Source organism: Armigeres subalbatus, chromosome 3 (genome assembly GCF_024139115.2).
Source record: "Armigeres subalbatus isolate Guangzhou_Male chromosome 3, GZ_Asu_2, whole genome shotgun sequence".
Classification (NCBI taxonomy): Eukaryota; Metazoa; Arthropoda; class Insecta; order Diptera; family Culicidae; genus Armigeres; species Armigeres subalbatus.
In genome coordinates this window covers 168780420-168803892 of record NC_085141.1, presented here as the reverse complement: position 1 = coordinate 168803892, position 23473 = coordinate 168780420, and the positions used below count along the sequence as shown (strand labels likewise).

Sequence of the window (23473 nt, the reverse complement as noted above, 5' to 3'; positions counted from 1 at the left end):
ATGTGCACCCTTAACAGTTAACGATGGAGTAGAGCCAATTAGCTTACTTTATTTCATTATCAAGCGGCCATTGTCGGCAGCAAGTGAAATATTCTTGCGAGATTCGGATGATTGTTCAGTTGCTGTTAGTAAGGGAGCATCAAGAAGCGTAAACCGGTTCTTGTCAGGACCACCATATCAAACGGAAGGGAGTCGTTTTAGAAGCATTTCATTCAAAGTGACAGAAACATTTAACAGCAATAATCGCATCGCTAGCAGTCCAAATGGCATTAGTGATGACCGTCGGCGGTGGTTGCAATAGAAAAATGATTCACTGTCTGCAGCCATTCATCGGTAGAAAGACAAATTTCTTTTCAAGATTCAGACATTTGATTGTTGTTGATGTTTGGAAGGCACATTAATTGGAGCAATTCAGACATTATCTAATGGACCTAGTTTATTGAATCGCAACCACAAACTCTTAAAAGCGCAAAAAGTAGAATTATTATAAGAAAACAGAGAAGATTTTCTAAGCCTTTGGTATTCTTAATTTATATAACGACAACGAAACTAAAGTCGGAATCTGCTGACACTCGATGTTTTACCAATGAAATGCTGCAGATGCCATGCATGTGAATACAAGGAATGAAAGGAAGAAAAGGCCCAGGAGAGTATTCAAGACCACTTTCTAAAATAGTATCGAGCCAGCGCATTGCCGGCTTTCCAGGTGGCCTTACCACGCCCTATGTCCTCGGAAGGTGGGAAGGGTCGACTTCGCGCCTGCTTCCCTCTGCACGACTGGTATCAATAATGATGATGCCGCGTGCACCCCAAATTGACCTCTTTGCGATAGGGTCTATTCGCCAACACACAGAGGGACTTGCCGACGCGGTGCCTACGCCTGCCCCAGCCTAGACGAGGACCCCTTTCCGTCTTCGGGCTCGGAACCCGCCCGGTTGACCGACGCCGCGAAAGCGACGATACCATGTTGTTCTTCGCGCGGCCACTTGTTCGATAAAAGGAACGAGTTCGACCACCGGTATGACCCATGAAACCGACTCCGAACCCTTGGACTACCTCTTATTTGCGCCTGAACTAGCCATCCGTGAGCCCACGCGTCACCTTCTGTGTAGCATCGAGACGATTTGGGCGATAGCCGATAAAACGGCGTTCCAGCCAACTTCATCTTTACACATCCTCCGAAGTACGCCTAAACGCCGGGCACTTCGAACCCCCCCATGGGGTGCTTGCTGTTCAAAGCTTTGCTGGAACAAATCAAACAATTGGGAGGGTTCGTACAGCACTGTGCCTTATGTCCCTCCAATCCGCAGCGTCGGCAGAGATATTGCTTCTGTCAGGGCCTTTGCAGGCCCATTGCTTGTGCCCCGGTTCCAGGCACTTGAAGCAAACTTCGGGTTGCTCGTATATGCCCACAGGGCATACCGACCATCCCACCTTGACGTTCCTTAACTTGACTACCTTGGAGGCGTCCGCTGCAGATAGCCGAACCAATGCTACCTGCGTACCTGCCGGACCTTTCCGTAGCCGAACGGCTGCGGTGGGCTTCTCCACTTCACACTGTCGCCGCAATGCTGTGACGAGCTCTTTGACTTCGGTGATCTCGTCCAGGTCTTTAACCCTTAGATTCACCTCCGTCGTGAGTGCCCTCACCTTGACCATCTCGCCTAGAACTTCCTCCGCCAACTTCTTGTAGGCGGCACCCTTTTGCGAGACGCCATGCTTCAGCTCGAGGATCAACTCGCCCATCCGGGTACGTCTTATTCGACGTACGTCGACGCCGAGATCATCGAGCTTGACGTCACTCTTCATCGCCTTCAAGACGTCCGAGTACTTAGCCTCGTTTTGATGATTAGGCGCCTACCCTAGACTTCTTGCTACCCTCATTCGCCTGGGTCTTCTTTTCGGCCCTTGACGTCTTCGGTTTCCTCTTGTTCTTGACCAGAGTCCAGGAGGCGTCATCCCCCTCTATTTCCCTGGTCTGGTGCGGCTGAGAGCTCTCAGCCTGCCGTAACCCCTTACCACCGTCTTTCCTGGGTGGACGGACCTTTCCAGGTCCTTCTTCCCCCGGTTTTGGAGGTACCTGGCCGAGGTTCAGCTTCCCCGCCCACTGCCCTTGTTCGGGGTAGTAACCCTCTGCGTTTTGGAGCGGCCCCCAGGGAGCTCCGTTGGAGCAGTCACCCCCGACGTGCCCGCGAATATTTGAGCCTCAGTCTGGGTAGACTTTGGCACCACCGTCTTCGCTGGCACGCCCTCGGTCGATTCGACCTTGCCCGAGTCCGCGAATCCTTGGGCCTCAGTCTGGGTAGACCTCGACTCCACGGATTTCACGGGTTTACACTTGGCTGTCCCGACCGCTCTCTCCAGCTTGGCGTCCAACATCGACTTTCGAAGTTTTAACAAGCTCCTCTTGAGGTCCTTACTGATATTATGCTTCGATGACGCAAAGTCGATGATGGCGTCCAGCTGTTCCGTCGCCACCTCGAAGGCCGGCAGCCCATCACGTTTGCGGTACATCGCCTTCACAAGCCATGGGCCGACGATAACCTCTACCGGCATAGCCGAGGAGAAGGTTAAGTGACCCACGCTAGCGCTGTGCACCGAGCTGCCGACTATTGCCTGTTGCCTCCTAGGCGGAGACCTGAACAACCCATCTCTTGCGAAGGGGTTGTTGCCTACACTACTACCACTAATTGAAGGATTGACTTGGTTTTCCATTTTGGTCCCACGAGTTGCTCGGGAAAAGAGGTCCACCACGCCAGAGCCCAGCATGACGCGGTAAGGGACAATTACTGTGGAGGGTGCCCAGGTACCCCACAGGCTCCTTTAAAGGCCTAGCTCATTATTTCACCCCCTGGCCATGCATCCCCTCGGGTCGCTTAACGCCTTGGGATTAGGGGTTTGGGACAATGGTCTCCTTAGTCGCACCCACTCACTCTAGCTGATGTGAGAAGGACAACAGTGCCCAGGCTGCACTGCCAGCTAAGTATAAAACTCTTAGCTGGCGGTCGATTGTCATCGGAAGACCCGTGGAAGCGTGAGATTGGAACTTGTGAGTTCCAGAGCTGTGTAGGTCGCTCCTTCCCAGATGCCAACTCACCATTTCGTAGGTGGATGTGTTTCGGAAATGTCATATGTAGCGCTGATCGGCAAGATAATTTAGGGTAGGTTGTGCATTTGCAAGCGAACCCCTTTGTGGTCTATTAGGGTAACGATACTATTTTGGAGTTTTTGGCTATATTTTGTTTATTTTGTTACATAAATGTGGTTATAAATGTGATTATGAAAGAGGCCAAAGAGACACATGATTTTTTCTTATTTAACGAAAGCTAAGTCGAAAAACACGTAAAATATAACCAAAATTCCAAAATATATTCAGATGTCCAAAATACATCATTTACCCTATATTTTCTATTTTATGCAGTTTTGTACTACAACTAACGCTACTAAACTTATACTACGTTCAGAAAACAGGGAATGCGAGTGTGAACGCAACGATGACCAATACTTAAGGGCCAAACACATTAGATACGTTTGCATGCGTTTTGACAGTTCCCATGGGAAAACTGTCAAAACGCACGCAAACGCATCCATTGTGTTTGGCCCATTAGCTTGTGGTGGACCCGAAGAATCACTTAAAACTGTGATAGGGAAACGAAGCACTGAGATAACTTTAACTGGACCAAACCTATTATGAAACCACACAGATTATAGGACGCCTTTATAAAGCTATGATAAAACTTGAATACATGTAAAGCGCATTTTACACCTCCCGTGAACGTGAACGTGAACAAACTGTTTTTCGATAATAACTTCTTGATACATACTCAAATCGTGAGGGAATCATGTTCAAATGAAAGGCAGATGCTGCATTTAATAGTGAGATGCATAAAAACATGAAAAACATCAATAATATCAGATTTATGAGCATTCCACGGTCATGCCTGTGAAATCATCGTGAAATCGTATCTGTGGTGAACTCATCGCAAGTGTAAACGCGACGGTGAACATGAACGTGGAACTGTGGTGAATTCAAAAATACAAGGAGAATAGATTGATTCGGATTGGGAGTTCACACCGACCGAGGTCCGAGGGTGTTTACTGTTCTCGTTGAATCGGTTTCGGTGGGTTCCTGCTTTGTGTGTCGCTGTCGCTCATTTTAACACTCGTATCGGTTTGGTCGGAAGGAAACTAACTCAGTAGTTTCTCATAAATGAATTGTGTTTCTTTTTTATTAATTATTATTTGGTAATATTATTTTTTTTGTTTTAAATATTTTTTATTTCAATACTTCAATCATTCGTATATTCAATTGAAAAATTTATATTTTCATAGATAGATTACTTCATTCATAAAAAAATTAATTCATTCTTTTTCATCTTCTTCTTCCTCTTCAATGGCTCTATATTACCACTGAATCTTGGCCTGCTTCTTTACTCAATATTCCATTAACATTTCCACAGTTATTATTTGATGTTTATATTCTGTACCCGTCCATTGCATGGATATGTGTCTTATGTTGCAAGTACAAAGAAACGCTATGACCAGTGAGTCGAGATGGCCGAAAACCCGAAAAAAATCTTTTAGACCGCAACGAAAATCGAGAATACTCCGCCTTTGCTGACAAGGCTAACTAGAAACCATTGTATTTATTCATATTTTTTTTTAATTTTATGATTTATATTTGATGTAATAGTTAATTTAGGTACAAAAGAAATACGACTGGAAGATTTGGTTTTTTATTGGTGTTTTATTTTTACTAAATTATATTAATTTATACGGGTCTCCAGTTAGCCTTGCGAGCAAAGGCGTAGGATTCCCAACACAAATGGCGAGTTCGATTCTCGGTCCGACCTAGAATGTTTGCGGGTTGGAAACATTATCGGCTCCCTTCCAGTTTATAGTGTATCCATTTTACTTGCCACACAAGATACATACTTATGCGATTGACAGCTTTCAAATTATTACTCTAGAGGGTAAGCCAAGTTTCAGTGGAATGTAGAGCCAATGCACAATGGGAAAATCCGATTTCGAAGGAGGAAATTTGTTTAAACTTTCTTTACGAGCGATTTACAGAAGAAATCAAGGGCTTATTCGAAAGAGAATTTTCCAAGAAAATTCAGTGAGTGCTGTTTCATTGGACATGGAACACTTCTGTATGTAGATATTGAGCATGTTTTGCCCCAATGTTCCATATATCACGAGTTTTCATATTTTTTCTATATTTTATCTTTAGGAAATTTCTCTAAAATCATCATTTCACTGTGGATCCATAGAGGTGCACTAAATATGGTAATAGTTAGAAATTTAAGGGATTTAGGGGTCAAATAGGCATCAAAGTGCATTTTTTGTGAATTTTTCATGTATTCTGTAAAAATAAAAAAATATTTACAGATAATTGTTGATATTATTGTCCAAAAATGTTGTACAGACATTGATAAATGTTTGTGAAACAATAACTAATGAAGTAAATCATTTCGCAAAAGTATTGTTTTGTGATTTATTGGATAAAGCACGATTTTTAAATACTTCTCGATAGAGCCGATGCCGAACATTTCCAAACCATACCCGATCGCACAACGAGTCAAGAGTTATCATATTATTTGAGAGTCGATGTGACAATAGATAGGATGAGATCGGAAATATTCTTTTCTCATGCCTTTTCGCCCAAATTCCTCTATGCAATTATATAGCTCAATAATTGTGAGTTAATAGATGATGGAGTAATATTAATTTAATGATAATTTGTCAATTATACTATGAAAATAACAAATACTCGTATATTGCATTGAAAAATTGATTCGAGGGGTTTTTGAGGTCAACAAGCTCAGAAGATTATTTTATATTAAAAATAAATTCACAAAAATGCGCTTTGATGATTATTTTACCCCAAAACACTTTAATTTTCAACTTTTGCCAACAAAATATGTATAGTGCTTTTGAGGATCCACAATGAAAAGGAAAACACAATTTTAGTACAATATTTTAAAGATAAAAGGACGGAAAATATGAAAAAAAAATTGATTTATGGGACATTGGAGTAAAACGAGCTCAATAACTACATACAGTAGTATCCCGCGTCTATAAAAAATCACTCACTGAATTTCTTTGAAAATTTTCTTTTGAATAAGCTCTCATTCTCCTCTGTCGTCCGTAAAAAAGTTATCCTATTTTGTAAACAAAACAATATATATTTAATGAGCTTCTAGACTTGTATGACCCCAAAGTCCCATATAATTCAATACATTCAATGAAATATATGATTCTTTGTTATTTTCATTATATTATTGGCAAATATCATTTAAATTAATAGTATTTTCAGTTTCGCTGGTAAAAAATCGCGTCGATCACTTTTTATGCACCTTTAAAATCGTCGCCAATATCTTTAATTTAAATCTGTGTTAATGCAAAGCCAAATCATTAAAACATGCAAAAAAAAAGTACTCAACTTCTGGAAATATTCTGATTTTTGAAATCAAACAATTTTGTTCGTAGTTGATCTGACAGATCCTATGGCCATGTTTGCTGGCGACAATTTGCTTTGCGACGATTTCAAATTGACGCTGCCGGAAAATTCGAATAAAATGCATTTTGACGCTTATTAAACACCAAAATCGCTGAAATTTTCAACTTTTTCCAGCAAAATATATTTAGTACCCTTCTGTCGATCCACAGTCAAGAGATAAACACAATTTTAGAGCAATGTCCTAAAGATAAAATGACAAAAAATATGTAAACTCGTGATGTATGGGACATTGGGGCAAAACGAGCCTCATAACTACATACAGAAGTGTTCCACGTCCTTGATTCTTAAATTCTTTGGAAAATTCCTTTTTGAATAAGCCCTTAATCTCTTCTGTAAGTTGTCCGTAAAAAAAGTAATTATTTTTTCCTCTTTTGAAAGCGGATTACCTAGTGTGCAATGAAGGAAAAAATATATATTTTTTGGGTATTTTTTACAACACCATCATTATTGTTCATTAATTATAATTTGTTCATTCGCTTATTTATTGAGTCACTGATTTACTAGGTTTCAAAATAAATTTATTGATTTATTATTTTTTGTTGTTGATATATTAGATTTTTGAGTGATTAGTTTTTTAATTTCTTTTTAATTTATTAATTTTCTGCTCATAAAAGCATAACAAGGAAGCGGCAGTTTAGTAATTTATTAATTATTAATTGATTAATTTATCAATTTTTTTTATTCATCAATTTATTAATTTATTATTTCATTGATTTATAAATTTATAAATTTATAAACTTTTATTTATCAATTTGGTAATTTAATAATTTATTACCATACCTTTATAAACTCATTATGAAATATTTTTTATTATTTTACTATTCTATTTTTGATTATTTTATTATATTTATTTTTATTCAATAATTTATAAATTCATTTATTTCTGAATTTATTAATCTAAAAAATTATCCATTTATTAGTTTTTCAAATCAAATTTCATTCCCATTCTTTTGTTTATTCAAAGTCTTAGCTATATTAGTTATAAATGCTTGGCATACTTTTTCTGCTTTGCTACTACTGAATCGTTCGATATGCTTGTACATCGTCTCTGTCGTTCACGGTGAACAGATTTTCAGAATGCTTTTGCCATTCGAACGTGAACGAGCTCCGTGGAATTTTTTTACCTGATTTACCAGAGAAAGCTTCTCTCCTCTCTGATATATACACCATATACGCCATATATCCACCACAGCAATACAGGGAGAATGAAGAATCTAACAAGATGTGTAGATTGCCTCTCTGTCGTTTTCACCCTGCCTGTCTGTCTGGCCTTGTTTTTTTGGTACACACAAGCTCGTATGCTCTTTGCGTTATGACCATCCATGAGGTACAGATATTAATAATAATTATCATTCAGAATGTTTGTGATTAGGTATACCTATATGAGTTAATTCAATAAAGTTGTTTATTTGAAACAGTTTATGTGAGTTATTTACATAACTTGGATAATAACTATCAACAAAATCTTAGCACAGGAAAAATTATTGAATACATATTAAGACTTTCAATAGTAAACACAACAATTAAATACGGTACGGATATACGATACGTGATCAATTGAATTTTATACACGAAAACTTGAGCAAAAATTGGGATTTTTATTGGCGAACTGGTCAAATATTCAAACATTAATTAACACTATTCGAACAAATGAAAAATAAATTTTAAAGAAAATAAGATGAAGAAAAGTATTAAACAAATGTAAGCCAAAAGAGAAAGTCAAAAATTATATCTAGCAAAAGTAAAAAAAAAAAAATAAATAACTCCTCATCAAATTAAACTTGTTACTACCGCCATCGGGGGTGACAATGGGTCTGGGGGGTGAGAATGGGTCATTGCTCTCACCGGCAGTCTGGAGGTCATAGAGCAAAATCGTTCAAAAAGATCTCTTATATTTTAGTCTTCTTGCCATCAGATACATTCAATCTATTCTATAAGCACTCTAAGTGGTTGAAACAGTGACCCATTCTCACCCCCCGACGACGGTACATGTCAAAATCAATCGTTCAAATGGGATAGAAGTCACTAGATAGAAAATTAGAAGAAATTACTTCTCTTTTCGTTAATTCGTATTTTCTTAACTATAATTGCATAATTGAACATTATTGTATTAATGTGTGGAACAGAATGAATCATGTGAATTACATGCTCCGTGGGTAGTTTTGCCAGAACTCCTTTGATGCGAACCAGTCGAAAGATAATTATTTGGATTCAGGTCAATTGATCACCGGAACTTGTTAATTCAGCTTTGAACGGTGCAAAATGTATATATTTGGTAGCACAGTTGAAAATTTGCCATTCAGAAATCATTAAGTATATGTACCTACTGGCTTTTCATAACCAAATTCCCGAACATTTAAACGAAAAGATGATTAAAATTAAACAACTTGATCAACATCGTTCCGTAGATTACCCACTCAAATAATTCATATACATATATGCGACAATATGTTTCATTTTTATTTTCTTCGTTTACTACTGCACACTTACTTGCTGCCTGCATTCGTGGGCAATAATTCAACACTTCCAACTAGACTCGATTGTCCACGACGATGTTCACTGTGAAATTATCGCTCTTTCTCACCTCTTGTTCATGTTCATGTTCACGGGAGGTGTACAGAGGGCTTAAACGGCTTGTAAATAGAATTCTAATTGTTAATTGGGCATCGATGCTGATGGTACTTCCTTGCGACCGCTCCCGGCGCCTCCGTTGCTGTGCTACTGTACTCTCTTTCCACGAAAATCTGTTCGAACTGAGGATTGCAACCAAACCCACATGTTACTCGATTTTGATGTCTGTGCTTGGAATGTACGAACGGAAATGATTAGTTTACCTATTTCGAAATTATTTAACAGTAATTGATGATTGATAATTGAAAATCAATATTTCTCGGGTACTTATTCAAAAGGACGTATGTGATTTTGTAAACAAAGATTCAAACGTCGATTTGTCCAATCTGATAGCACTCCCACGCAAAACATCACCACAGACAGGTAGGGGAAGCCTTCGGCTACCTCTTGGTGGTGTTGGTTTGCGTGGGAGTGCCATCAGATTGGACAAATCGACGTTTGAATCTTTGTTTACAAAATCACATACGTCCTTTTGAATAAGTACCCGAGATTTTCGGAAGACTACGTTGCGTTGAAGAAGCGTTGTCTCTTCCTTGATCGAATGATGAAAAAAACATTGATAAATCCACCTACCGGTGTTGGTGCCTTTCTCGTACATATAAAAACAATATTTTGGCCATAATTTGTGAGCCCATAGTGCGATCTGGTTAATTTTCGAAAGGAAATAATGGGACAGAGTTCCCCGCCGAATGCATTTTGTTGCCATCAAAGTGTTGCGGTTAACAATAAGTGGCTTTATAATGAGTTAGTTTATTGACACACATACTTACACACACATATACAATACACGCACAGACAGACATCATCTCAGTTCGTCAAGCTGAGTCGAATAGTATATAACATGTTGGGTCTACAAGCATCTAATAAAAGGTTTGTTTTGGAACGAACGTATAGCCTTTACGTACACTTGCTTTACGGAGAAAAGCAGAATTGGAAATCCATCTAGAAACGGCCAAAATATTAATGTTCCAAGTCTATCATATTTTCGCGGCGCTCTTCGAGTTTCGCAAAGTGTACCCCAGTATAAAAACACAGACGTAGTCTTACGTGAGAAATCAATAGTATCCGGCACTGTTATTGGAGGTGTGTGCCGCTGCCGTCGACAGTCTTCGCACGCCGCCACCACCGACATTCTTGCATCAGCGCGCCGCCGTTCAAAATTTGTCACACCACTGGTCAAATTTGTAGAAGCCCACAGAAAAAAAATCGTAGATTCAATGGAGACATTCCTCTGTATGTTAAAAAAATATTTTATTTCATTAAGGAAGGCGATGTTTCCAATTTAGTTAAATATGCTCTGTTAAAAATGGTTTTTGAAAGAGAATGATAGTACTAACACTGACAAAAACTCCTAAACACTGGCAAAGCAGTTCCTAAACTTATATTATCCTTCCGTTGCCAATTTTTGTTGTTCTTAAGCCTGTTTTTTTCTTATAATTATTGTGTTAGGAACCATTCCTGAACCACACAGCTACATTCTTCAAAAAGTTTGTAGGGAACTTATCGACAATCCGAAGGTTGAAAAACGAAAAGGATCTTCGTACACAAACCATTCAAATTCAAACTCTTGCGTACAGCGTTGTAATTATGTCGTACATAAGAACCTACCACAACGTATTTCACGTGTTTCCACGGTTTTCCATCAATCAACCTGTTTTCCCATTTATGTCAAATTGCCCCTTCGCACATTAATGCTTTATGATGATGTTAACGACCGTGCTTGGTCATCAACTCTATATCCGGCAAGCGAATGGCACAGAGACCCCACAGCCAGCCACCACACGGACGGGTGATAGCGATGATGACACAAAACGAAAGCCATTTGTATTCAGCACGATGTTATTCCACCGATCATAAGCACTTGAGAAATTTAATATATCATAGAGCAAATTACGAATCCTTTTTGTTTTTGTGTTTCCCCATTTCGGGGAATTTTTCCCGACCACAGCAAAGACATCGGAATGCCGGAGCGTTTAGCCGGGACGATGAGGTTTTCCACGTGGATCGGTGGCGCTGGTGCTTGTAAGTGTGGGGCCAAGAAGTCGTCGGAACGCAAGGAATTCTCCAGGTTGGCAGATGATAAGCATTTCCATCGTTGAGCACATTTCATCGAGTTCCAGTATATATCTATTATTCCATACCTGGTGTGGTTTACCTGTCTGCCTTATCCGCAGAAGGGGTAACAATGTTTTGTGTTGCACGCCTAATCACACATAGAAACGTTTCGTAATGCTCGGATCACTCACGGAGTGCTGCTATCGTTCGTCTCTAGGCGAAAGTTTGGAAAATTGGTTTAGTATGCGGAATAGAGTTTCTTTCAGGGCCGCCGCCATCACACAGGCGTCGGGCGGAAGTGCCGAGGGTGTGAGGAAATAGTCGGAAAAAGTTTCCTTCCATCACTCGGCTGTTCTATTGCGGTTCAACTTTAGGTGAAAAGTTTTCCCTTTTGGATAATCGGCGCCGTTTCGCTCAGGTGGAAATATGTTTGCTGTGCATGGGGACCTTTCGGCCCGTAAGATTGTGCGATATTAAATATACTCTTGGAAAGTGCTAACTAAGTTTTCTAGGCTACAAAATCTAATAATAAACAAAAAACTTCTAGAGATGTGATAGACGCTTCAAAGTTGTCCACAAACATATTTAGCCTGTCACAGGCTTAGCTAGATAGGTAATAAAATATCGCCCATCCTTGTTTGAAAATGTTTTACATGGGGATCATTCCGTGAAGGTGAGAAACTCCGAGAGCTGCAACTCTAATCCTTCGGAAAATTCAATTTACGTCAGGTAAAACTTTAACGATACCTGATTGATCGATGTGCAGCAAGATTGGCTCAACTTTGTTGGTGCGTTTGCATACATAACGAGCAGCGAACCGGTACTCGGCAGCCATGAATAAAGCGCCTCTAAATCACGACTGACGCGTACATGGAACAGGTCACCCAACAATTTACAGCCATCGGAGAAGGGCCTGGCTTCGTCCTAGATTGGCATTGAGCCGAGGAATCACCAGCCGAAGGCCAGGCGGGGGCAGAATTGATGTCTAACTGTGAAGCAACCAATCAGCAGAATTGACTTTCAGTTGGAATTTATGGATGTACTTAGCATCGACCTCCGTAGCCAAGACGATTCGGAAACCGTTTTCACGGGGAGGTCTTTGAAATCATTGGTTTTGAATGTTCAACTTTTGGTCGACGTTTGTGCAAGAAAGTTGTGCTACGCAAACGAAATTAGGTCATGAAATAATTTATCAGACGGTAAGGATGCGTTGATCGAGTATAAGTTTAAATAATGTTTTACCTTGACCTCATAACTGTAACATCGTACACCATATGGCTCATTCAGAATGACATATCAAGTAACGAGAATATAAACATTTTGTAGATGGATTTTATTATCATTTGTAATATTATAATGTTGATACCTATTTTTCTTTTTTCAGATTAACCGGAACACAAGAGGCAATCATCCTGCATTGATTAAGGTATCGTCAAGGTCATTTGTATTTCTATTAGCTAATAAGTAGCAATCAAACGGATTGTGATGAGCATCTCAACCATTGGAACAGTTTATCAACTGGGCACTTTGATAGCTCGAAGAAATATTTAGAAAATACTGTTCGTCTTTTTGCCTTTCGCGTATACTATACGTAAAGGTTAAAGAATCACTTCAAAACCGAACTTTTGATAGAAAACTCGGGAACCCATAGTGTTGTATACCAATCGACTCAGCTCGACGAATTGAGGTGATGTCTGTATGTGTGTACTTAGCCTTATTCGATTTTGTTGTTTTCGACGCGGAATCCTTCCTATTTTTTCGCTATTAAAATTTGGTCCAATCGGCCATTGCGTTCCGGAGTTATTACAAAATATTATTTTCTCCCCATTTTTCCAAGAAGAAAATTTCAAAATTGATTTTTTTTTTTAAAACATGCTGGAATGTATTCAAATGAACGCAAATAAAAGTGAATTGATGGAATTGACTGAATCTATCTCTCTAAAGAGCAATTTTGACCCCTCTTATGTGCTTATTACATTTTATAACATACGGGAAAGGCACCATCACCGCAAAATGGATTATTCTGTTTTTTTGTATTGCGTTTATTTGAAAGGCTCATTCGTCATACGGCATAACGGAGCCAAAATATTTTGTTTTACATTTTTACAATTTTATTCTGAGTCTTAAAAACTAGGTCAGTTTGGGAAACCGAAACACTCGCGGTTGAGTCGAGGTTAGGGACTGCATTTTTGCCTCTCACGTAGAACAAAGTTGTACCGAAAGGCCATAGGATTACCCCAAAAATGAACTTTTATGAACTATGTTATATACCGATCGACGAACCGAGATGATGTCTGTTTGTGTATGTGTGTATGTGTACAAATTTTATAGCACACTTTTTGGGACTTAGCATTACTCACAACAAGTTGCATTCGATGGGGAATGCGGTCCCATTGTTTGCTATTGAAAATTGGCCCGATCGGACATTGCATTTCGGAATTATTGAAAAATCATTGTTTTTCCCAATTCAAAATCTTTTTTTTTTTTCAAAAATGTTGGCAATGCATAGTAATTAAGGCAAAAACATGCACAATGATAGATAAAATGCGATCGATTTTTTCAATACATTTTACGAGGCATCATCATTGCTATGTGGATCAATCTGGGTTTGCGCCAGTCCAAGTAATTAAGATGAAAAAGAAATCTCACTCTGGTACTTCCCAGAGGGACATTTCTCAAGAATTTTATTTCGTTCATTTTAACAAAAGTGAACTAAATAATATGAAAAGCTTGGAAAAGGCCTGTATTATGTCCCATGTCCGTGTTACATGGGAACATTTCCGCAGGCCTGGGGGAAATTTCCAAAACCCCACCCAGTGCCGTAAGTGCCAAAAGTGGGGTCATGGAACCAAATATTGTCACATGGATGCTTTGTGGTGGAACCTCTGCATGCATGATGCATGATTTGTGGTGGAACCTCTCACGCCAAGGACGCCTGTCCTGTGAGAGAAGATTCCAATAAATTAAAGTGCGCAAATTGTGGGGGCAATCATAAATCCAATTTCTGGGAATGCCTTTCACGCAAAAAAGTTCTGAATTCCTGTGCAAAATTGATGACGGGTAATTCCAATCGGATCCCAGATTCGGCGGGTAGAAATTTTACAAATGCTCAAAATTCGAAACAAGTTACCGGTCGAGCAATTCATACCCATCACAATTACCGAACAAATTTTGCTGCTCCTCAACGGGTAGCAAGCACTTCAGTAAATTCCAATTTTTCCAATGTACGAACGTATGCAAACATCGCTGCTGGTAGACAAAATTTCTCTTCTCAAAATGAAGTCATGTCCCAAAGGAAAATAACGGTCATGTTGCCGATTCAGGTAGCATGTCTGCTTCCGACTTTGATTTTTTAACTGAACAATTGCATCACATGATTGATACAATGTTCAAAGCAAATACCATACCTGAAGCTGTTTAGGTTGGTATAAAGTACACACACAAAATTGTTATCGAACTCCGTTTCAATGGATTTAAATAATTGTGTGAAAGTTCTAAATTGGAATGCCCGCTCTCTAAAGGGTAAGGAAGATGAATTATTCAATTTCCTATCAGTTCATAATGTGCATATTGCCATTATAACTGAAACATATTTAAAACCAGGATCCATATTTAAAACCATTAGAAGAGATCCAAATTATTTTATCTACAGAAATGATCGTCTTGACAGCGCCTGTGGTGGGGTCGCCATTGTCATTAATAGACGTATCAAACATAAATTATTTTCTTCGTTCGAAACCAAAGTTTTTGAAACATTGGGAGTTTCTTTTGAAACAAATTTTGGACAATTTTCCTTCATTGCAGCCTACTTGCCTTTTCAATGCAATGGGCAGCAAAAGAATTTGTTGAAAGCTGATCTTCAAATTCTAACTCGCAACAAATCAAAATTCTTCAGAATTGGTGACTTCAATGCCAAACACCGTTCATGGAATAATGCTCAAAGCAATTCCAACGGCAAAATTTTATTTGAAGATTGTTCTACGGGATACTATACTATTCAATATCCCAATGACCCAACTTGTTTTTCATCCACTCGAAATCCTTCGACAATTGATTTGGTTTTAACAGATTCAAGTCAGCTGTGTGGCCAATTCGTAACTCATGCTGACTTTGACTCTAATCACCTTCCTGTGACATTAGAAATCTCACAAGAAGCCATTTATAATCCAATCAGCTCTACTTTCAATTATCATAGAGCTGATTAGGAATTATATAAAACATATATCGAAAGGAATTTTGATGTTGATATTCCTTTGAATACCAAAAGTGATATTGACAATGCGTTCGTATCTTTGACATATTCAATTGTCGAAGCCAGAGGCATTGCAATAGGACGAGACCAGTGGCATTCTAGCTGAAATTCCGCTTGAGGCCCTTTCAAATCATTTCAACAACACTTGTACACCTGCTGGTATAAATTGCGATATTGACACTACCAAACGAGAGGTGGCGATGCTGCGTATTTATATCAATGTAAATTTGTATATACAGCAGTGACAACTGTTGTTGAATGGCGTAAGTTTTGAATGTTACTTTTGTACACTCTAGGTGGAGAGCAGTCATAAAGAAATTTGTAGTAAACCGCTTGAGTTTAGTATGGAGCGGTAATCAGATCTCAGTTATTATTTAAAGTTGCAAAATGCAATAAGGGCATAAAAAATCAGAAAAAAATTTGTAGCTTTTCTACCTAGGTCACATATCGCTGTGATGCTTAGTTAGTGAGAACGGGTGATTTGTCCATACAAGAAAATTCATTTTACTACAAATGTTGTGGCGCCATCTCTTTCAACCAGCACCTTTGGCCCTGTCCTATTCCTAAATGTGAAATTAAATTCAACTCCATTATTATTGACGACGATCTTCAGCTACTGATCCGTCTTAAAAATGTGAGGCGAAGGCAATACCAAAGAACTCGCGATCCCACGTTGAAAGTTATTTGGCGTGATTTGCAAAATGAAAATAAAAAAACGTTTCGCTATGCTGAGAAATACCAACTTTGAGAATAATGTCTCGAAGTTGGATCCCAGAAACCCTTTTAAAAACTAACGAAAATTCTTTAAAAACCCAGATTAATCCACCTACAGTGAGATTTTGACCCTTCCTTAGGCCCCAAACGCAATACAACGGAACGGAAACGGCAAATTTGACAGAACATATATGGGCTAACTGTCAAATTTTCCGTTTCCGTCGCCGTTCCGTTGTATTGCGTTTGGGGCTTTAGTTATAAGGATTTTTTTCCGGACTCCAGTATTTAAACCGAGATAAAACTACTCAGCTTCCCACGGTGATTTACCGTGAAGCTGACAAAATAATTGCCTACCCAAAGGCGGATGTCATGGGTTGAATGACAACTTAACGAATGATAACGTACTGTGCTTCATGCTGCCTATCTATAAGGCGCTCGTCGGATTGAATAACTATTGTGACATGGTTAGTAACTATCGTAACGGTGGTTTAATATATTGTACTGTTAATTTCCAGAGACCTCGATATTAATTAATCCAGAACTAACTAAATCAGTCATTGATCTGAGCGAAACTCAATAGCGTTCAATAATAACATATATTTCGCCTTATGGATGCCTAATTTGGTAAAACTAAACTTTTTCAATACCTTAAAAATGAGCGAGATTTTTATGGTAGTAAATTTCAGAACTTTCACACATACGCACACATACATGCATACAAGTGATCTATTAGTGTCTCAAAACATGCTCACATTTGCTATCTAGCTTCCACTGAAGAAATTTTTGAAATCCCTTTCAATTTTTACGTTTTTTGCTTTTCTGAGAAGATTTTTTTGTACATGCTTCTATATGTTCCTAAATTAAAATCATTTGTTTCTTTGAAACAAATCAGAAAAATAGGCATAATTCCATGTCATATTATTTGTTATGATTATATTTTCAATGTCAAAGTGTATTTGTTTAAAATACCATACATTTTATTTAATAATTCACGAGATTTCTTGATAGATCAATACGTAACACACCTGCGTAACGCATACAAAGTGAAATTATAGACACTTCCGAAGGAAGGGTCAAAAAACCTCAAAAGCGAATTAAAGCGCTTAAAGAGGGAAATAAAATTTTATTAACAAATGGCGAAAAGGCTCAAAAACTTGCTCAGCAGATCGAGAGTGCCCATATTCTTATTCTAGGTCTCACTAGTCCAATTGAGGATCAGGTTACACGGAGCTTCGAAGACATCCTCAATCAAGAGAATGTTTTTGACCCTTCGTTGGGAACTAATTTGGATGAAGTGAGATCTAATACTAGATATTTAAAAATATGAAAGCCCCGGGTGACGAACGTATTTTCTACATACTTATCAAAAAACTTCCTGAGAGCTCTTTATCCTTTTTGGTTAATTTATTTAACAAATGTTTTCAATTGGCATACTTTCCAAATAAATGGAAAAACGCCAAAGTTGTTCCTATTTTGAAGCCGGACAAAAATCCAGCTGAGGCTTCTAATTATCGCCCAATCAGTTTGCTTTCTTCAATAAGCAAACTTTTTGAAAAGATTATTTTAAATAGAATGATGGTTCATATTAATGACAATTCTATTTTTGATGATGAGCAATTTGGTTTTCGCCAATGGCATCAGTTATTAAGAGTAACGAATTTAATTCGGCTCAACAAATCTGAAGGATATTCGACTGGAGTTGCTTTTCTCGATATAGAGAAAGCATTTGACAGTGTTTGGCATGAAGGTTTGATTGTAAAATTCATTAATTTTAAATTTCCTCTGTACATTATTAAACTGATCCAAAATTATTTATCAGATCGCTCTCAGAATTCTAAATCTGATAGATTACCTGCAAGAGCTGGTGTTCCCCAAGGCAGCATACTGGGGCCCATATTGTATAATATTTTTACTTCTGACTTACCTGATTTACAACCAGGTTGTCAAAAATCTTTGTTTGCAGATGCCACCTTCGTGTCATTTGTAGTTGATTGCAAAAAAGTTTGGATATTTTCTCCACTTACTTGCAAAAATGGAAAATTTCCCCGAATGCTTCCAAAACTCAGCTTATAATTTTCCCACATAAGCTGAGAGCTTCTTATTTGAAACCTTCTAGCAGACATATTGTCACTATGAATGGGGTTCCAATTAATTGGTCTAGCGAAGCTAAATATTTAGGACTTCTGCTAGATCAAAAATTAACTTTCAAAAATCACATTGAAGGCCTTCAAGCCAAATGTAACAAATATATTAAGTGTCTATATTCACTTATAAACAGAAATTCAAAACTTTGTTTTAAGAATAAACTTTTGATTAACGAACAAATTTTTAGACTAGCCAGTATGCTGTGCCAATATGGGCTAGTTGCTGCAATACCAGAAAGAAGGCACTTCAGAGGATTCAAAACTAAAATTTTGAAAATGATTCTGAAGTTGCCTCCGTGGTATAGTACCAATGAACTTCATAGAATTTCTAATATTGAGACATTGCAACAAATGTCCAACAAAATAATTTCTAATTTTAGACAAAAATCGTTGCAATCTTCTATTGCCACGATTAGCTCCTTAGTATAAATTAGGTTAAGTTTAGTTTAAGTTTAAAACATTATAATTCCTACATGGTTCAATTCAACCAGAGGAAATATTCTAACTGCCTGAAGAGGCAATTGAAATGTATTAATAATAACTAAAAATGTAACAAATAAAGATGATAGTGTTAAAAAACCACGGAACACCTAAGAGATGAATGCATGTATTAGATAATTAGCAAATAAAATTAGTTTAAAAAATAATTAAAAAAAAGGTCTTCCAGGTGACTTATTGGGGCTGCGCAAACCTCCTATCTCGTCGGAGGACCGTCGCTTGTGCAATTTGAGCGGGACACGGTCGTTTTGGTGGGGCCTGCTTGCGGATACATGCAGCTTTTTATAAGAGTTAAAGAGGGCCCACTGTCAATCCCTACCACATCCTAGGCAAGCCCTCCTTAGCCGTGCGGTAAGACGCGCGGCTACAAAACAAGACCATGCTGAGGGTGGCTGAGTTCGATTCCCGGTGCCGGTCTAGGCAATTTTCGGATTGGAAATTGTCTCGACTTCCCTGGGCATAAAAGTATCATCGTGTTAGCCTCATGATATACGAATGCAAAAACGGTAACTTGGCTTAGAAACCTCGCAGTTAATAACTGTGGAAGTGCGTAATGAACACTAAGCTGCGAGGCGACTCTGTCCCAGTGTGGGAATGTAATGGCAATAAGAAGAGGAAGATCCTAGGCAAACCCCACAACTCGCAGATGGTCTAGGGATGGATCGTCAAGCCCTTGGACATAGTTCCTTCTGCCAACAACCAATCTATTTAATGATCCGTCGGCTATGTGACAACTGCAACCTTCGTTTATTGAGATACAATGTGATATATAAAATTAGTAAGTAACTTTGGGATCGTTGGTCATGGTCGTTCACCGACTCAACGTTGATCCTCTGCTCGGTCATGGGCTTTTCCCGACTCAATCCTTGTTGGTCATGGTCCTCTACGCCGACAAGCGTAGACATAATATGTACTACGCTTCAACAAGAGTAGTACATATTATGTCGTTAAGATTAAACAGTTACACATTATAAATTACCTTATTCTGGCTAGGATCACCAATGTGATATCCAGGAATTTATGAATAGCAGAAACACCGTTTGTCAGCTCAACATTATCGATATGTTTATTATTCTCACTCTTCATACACACTACACGCACACTGCTGGTTACCCAACTAAAGGTAGTAATAGTTATTGAGATGCCACACAGAGCAAGCCTTTTTCTTATTAAAGGCCGCCTTCTTCACCTCTTAGGGCTCAAACCACGTTTAACCACATGAGAATGTGCGGCTGCGGCTGGTTAATCAGTTCAGTGCGAGTTTTCTCTTGTTTCGGACAGCAGAACGATCGCGCGATCTGCCGAAATATTGTGTTCTGCATTGCGCGGCCGGTAATAAGAGTAGCCATCGAGCAAGAAAAAACTATATCCTATCACAAGACAATCGTGGAGATGCAGAGGTCTCTGACACTGAAGACGACCACACAGCTGCGGTCGAAATACGTATCTGCAAAGATAACAAAACGTAGTGGAATTAAATGGAGAGTACTAAACTTGTCTTAGACGGTTGTCACGCTGATAAGTCAATATGAAGTATGCTTGAGCATAATCACATAATTCTCAAGTGTAATAAGGTTTTCAACAGAATTTGGATCAGAATATAAAAAAATCCCGAAATTTCTATATTTTTATATTTATACCGATATAAAGCTGAACTTATATAAAAGTGATGAGATTCGGAAGCACACATTGCACGATGAATTCATTTGAAAGCAGCACAAATGCTGGGATATTGCCTTATCGGCTATGGTATATAAACCGGAACGTGGCGATTTATCACAGATTGCTTCTTCTGTTACAATAACTCTATTGGTCAAAAATCAGTTATTTGACTTTGAACAAATGAAATCAGAATTGCGTACATGTAATTTTGTAAAATTAATTCAATAAAATTGCGCGTAAAAAAATAAATTTTGTTTCGTTTCATAAAATTTAGAATTAAATGGACCTTGATTTCGCATCATTTCGAAGTCTCAAAAGTAAATCTATATTTCATTTCGTTTCGCTTCGAATCAACAAAGACATTTTAAATTTCGTTTAGTTTTGTTAGAAAAAATGTTGGTGTTGTATACAAGACACGATAGTCGACGTAAACTACGTAAAACCAAATATAGAACACTGAACCAATTATTCCACTCTATACAGAAGAGAAGGAACTATCTCACCGACACGTACTACCCAGCTTTAGCAGCATCTCCCACTCCGCGAGGAAGTTGGGACCCTGTACTGTCTAGCAGCTGGGCCACCCCATTCATACACCACAGTTAAACAATTCACAATACCCTAAAAGTAGGCAATTCCCAAGGATTGGAATGCGCTGCATAGGAGATGCATGATGCATGAAAGAACTAAAATTTTCAATAGTTTAACGTTGGTACTCAATAGTTTCAATACTACTGGCAGATTGGTGGAGAATTTGTGAATCGATTGATATATAAATTTTTAAAATCCATTGAAAGATAAAGGACCTATTAATGTTACAAATCTTACATGATTTCGTGACGGTCCCCAATTTTGAAATTTTCATTTTACACCCTGTACCCGAGTCTTCCCCTTAGACGTAGTTTACGTCAAAAGTGTTTTATCGCATACCCTTACTAGTAACTATTAACATGAATAACATGTTTTCCTAGAAAATGTTGGATATTCCGCAATAACTACTGTGTAGACCGCATTGTGCCGGAAACAATAAAGAAGATAAAGTCAACCCTGTCTTCCAATGCCAGTAAATTTTTCAGATAACATGTTCCCAGCGAACTGAAAATCTTCGAAATTGGCAATAAAGCGTCCCCATCAATTAATGATTCCGGTCCAGAGGCGAGAATTTTCCATCCTTACCCGGCTGAAACCGAACTTGACAAACAAAGCCAGGGTCGCCGGGAAGTGAGTCCGGTGAAAACCGTCTATCGCCACAAACAAGCGTCCCTTCACCAAATTTTGCTCCACAGCTTCCAAACTCTTCGTGCTCTTTCCGGTGGCAGTCCACTATTGGACCCCACACCATGGGAAACATCCATCAGGAATGTGTCACTAGTTTCCCACCCACAGGATTGAATTGGTGCTTTCCAACAAATAGACCAAAGAAATTGTGTCATCCATTAATTGCATAATTTAAAATAATTTAAAATTTGACAACTGCAAGCACGTTTCCTCTTTGAACGAAATGTTGTCATATGGGATTGTACGGCTGTGGCACACCCTTCCAAACGTTGCATATTTTGTGAACGGCACTCGAAAGGTGCCCATTTTGCGGCGGGCATTTTAAAGCATCCAACATCTGATAAGACAGAGCCCAGGTTGGAAGGGACACAAAGGACCACCGCCGTCATCGCTGTGGGAAGGTGCTAAACCGTGTGGCCCACCAGTGCTCGGTTCACATTGAAGCTGATGGGCGCACTTTGATTGTCCGCTTCCATACCTTTCTAAATCTTATTCCAAACCATTGGGGGTTGGGGGTGCAAACAAGTATAATGCGTGTTTTCATTAGTTCACTGGGTCGTTTCTCGATCGTTATCTCAATTCCAACTCGTATTGCGCCAAATTTATACGCAACAATTAAAGCGCCTAGCTATCCGATGACGGTTCCGCTTCAGTGTTACGCCTTTAAAACATTCATGCTTCAATTTCCCTTGCTACGACAATTTCGAATTCTGCAAAGAGTTTTGCATAAATTCATTTCTCGAACGTTTCTTTTCATAACATCTTTGGAATGAAACGTAAACTTAAATTGGTTTCGTGGAATGTCCTTGGAAAAGCAATTCCAACAAAACCCCGGAGTACTTTCGAATTCCGATGAGAAGTTGCATTTAACTGTGAAATTTCAAGAATGAAATGGTTCGCCAATCTGAACTTTCGAACAGTGAACTTTTCCATGGTCGATGTTGGAGGAAACATAATTTGAGAGAAAATTTTAACCTTAACTGGTTTTGTTAAACGTCAATTTCATTTTATTTACATATTTTCTGCTCCCTACGCAAGTTTTTAATTTTTTTTGATCTTTATTATCGTGATTTTTTATGTTTACAATAAGTTCATCACGTATGTTTTTAAATTGTAAATGATAGGTGTTTGATCTTTTCGTACTTTATGTTACAATTCATATTGCTAAATCTTTTTATTTGGCATTTATTTGGTATAAAGAAAGGACTGCTTCCAGTAACTAATTCGACTAATGAATACGCGATGCGATGGGTCGTGAGCAAGAAAATTGGTTTCAATTGCTGAAATAAAGGGAGATATATTTCAATGATATTCGCGCGTGATAGAGTTATGAACAAATTATTTCGAATTTTGAGTTGCGCATTCTCAGTGGGGTGGGTAGCACACAAATCTACTCTACAAAAGCCCTTGAGGTCGAACCACTTATTAATGTGAACCCGGGCACAGCGAGGCATAGCAATTAGCATATTTTATGCTTCTTCCTGTGATAACAGAGGTGAACATGGTCGCTAAATAGCAAATATCTTTTATTACTCTTCCATTCTTCCTTACTGATTGAAAGAATGTGGCCGTCGACGGTTATCGATCTTGTTTATTTGCGTTTATTTTCTGTCGACCTAATCCCTCACGAGTCATAATCACTGACGCAATGAAGATGACTCCCACGTCTAGATCGTACATATCACTCATCAATACATGGGCTGGGACCTACGGCTT

General features: G+C 38.7%; 1 protein-coding gene across 6 annotated transcripts in view; it reads left to right on the top strand.

Moving 5' to 3' along the window:
- LOC134224943 (zwei Ig domain protein zig-8-like) overlaps positions 1-23473 on the top strand; it is a 951761-nt gene that overhangs the window by 180530 nt on the left and 747758 nt on the right. For all 6 annotated transcript variants that reach the window (XM_062704593.1, XM_062704592.1, XM_062704595.1 and 3 more), the window contains one exon: positions 12594-12635. The gene's annotated coding sequence lies outside the window, so the exon portion shown is untranslated. The remainder of the gene's footprint in view (positions 1-12593; positions 12636-23473) is intronic.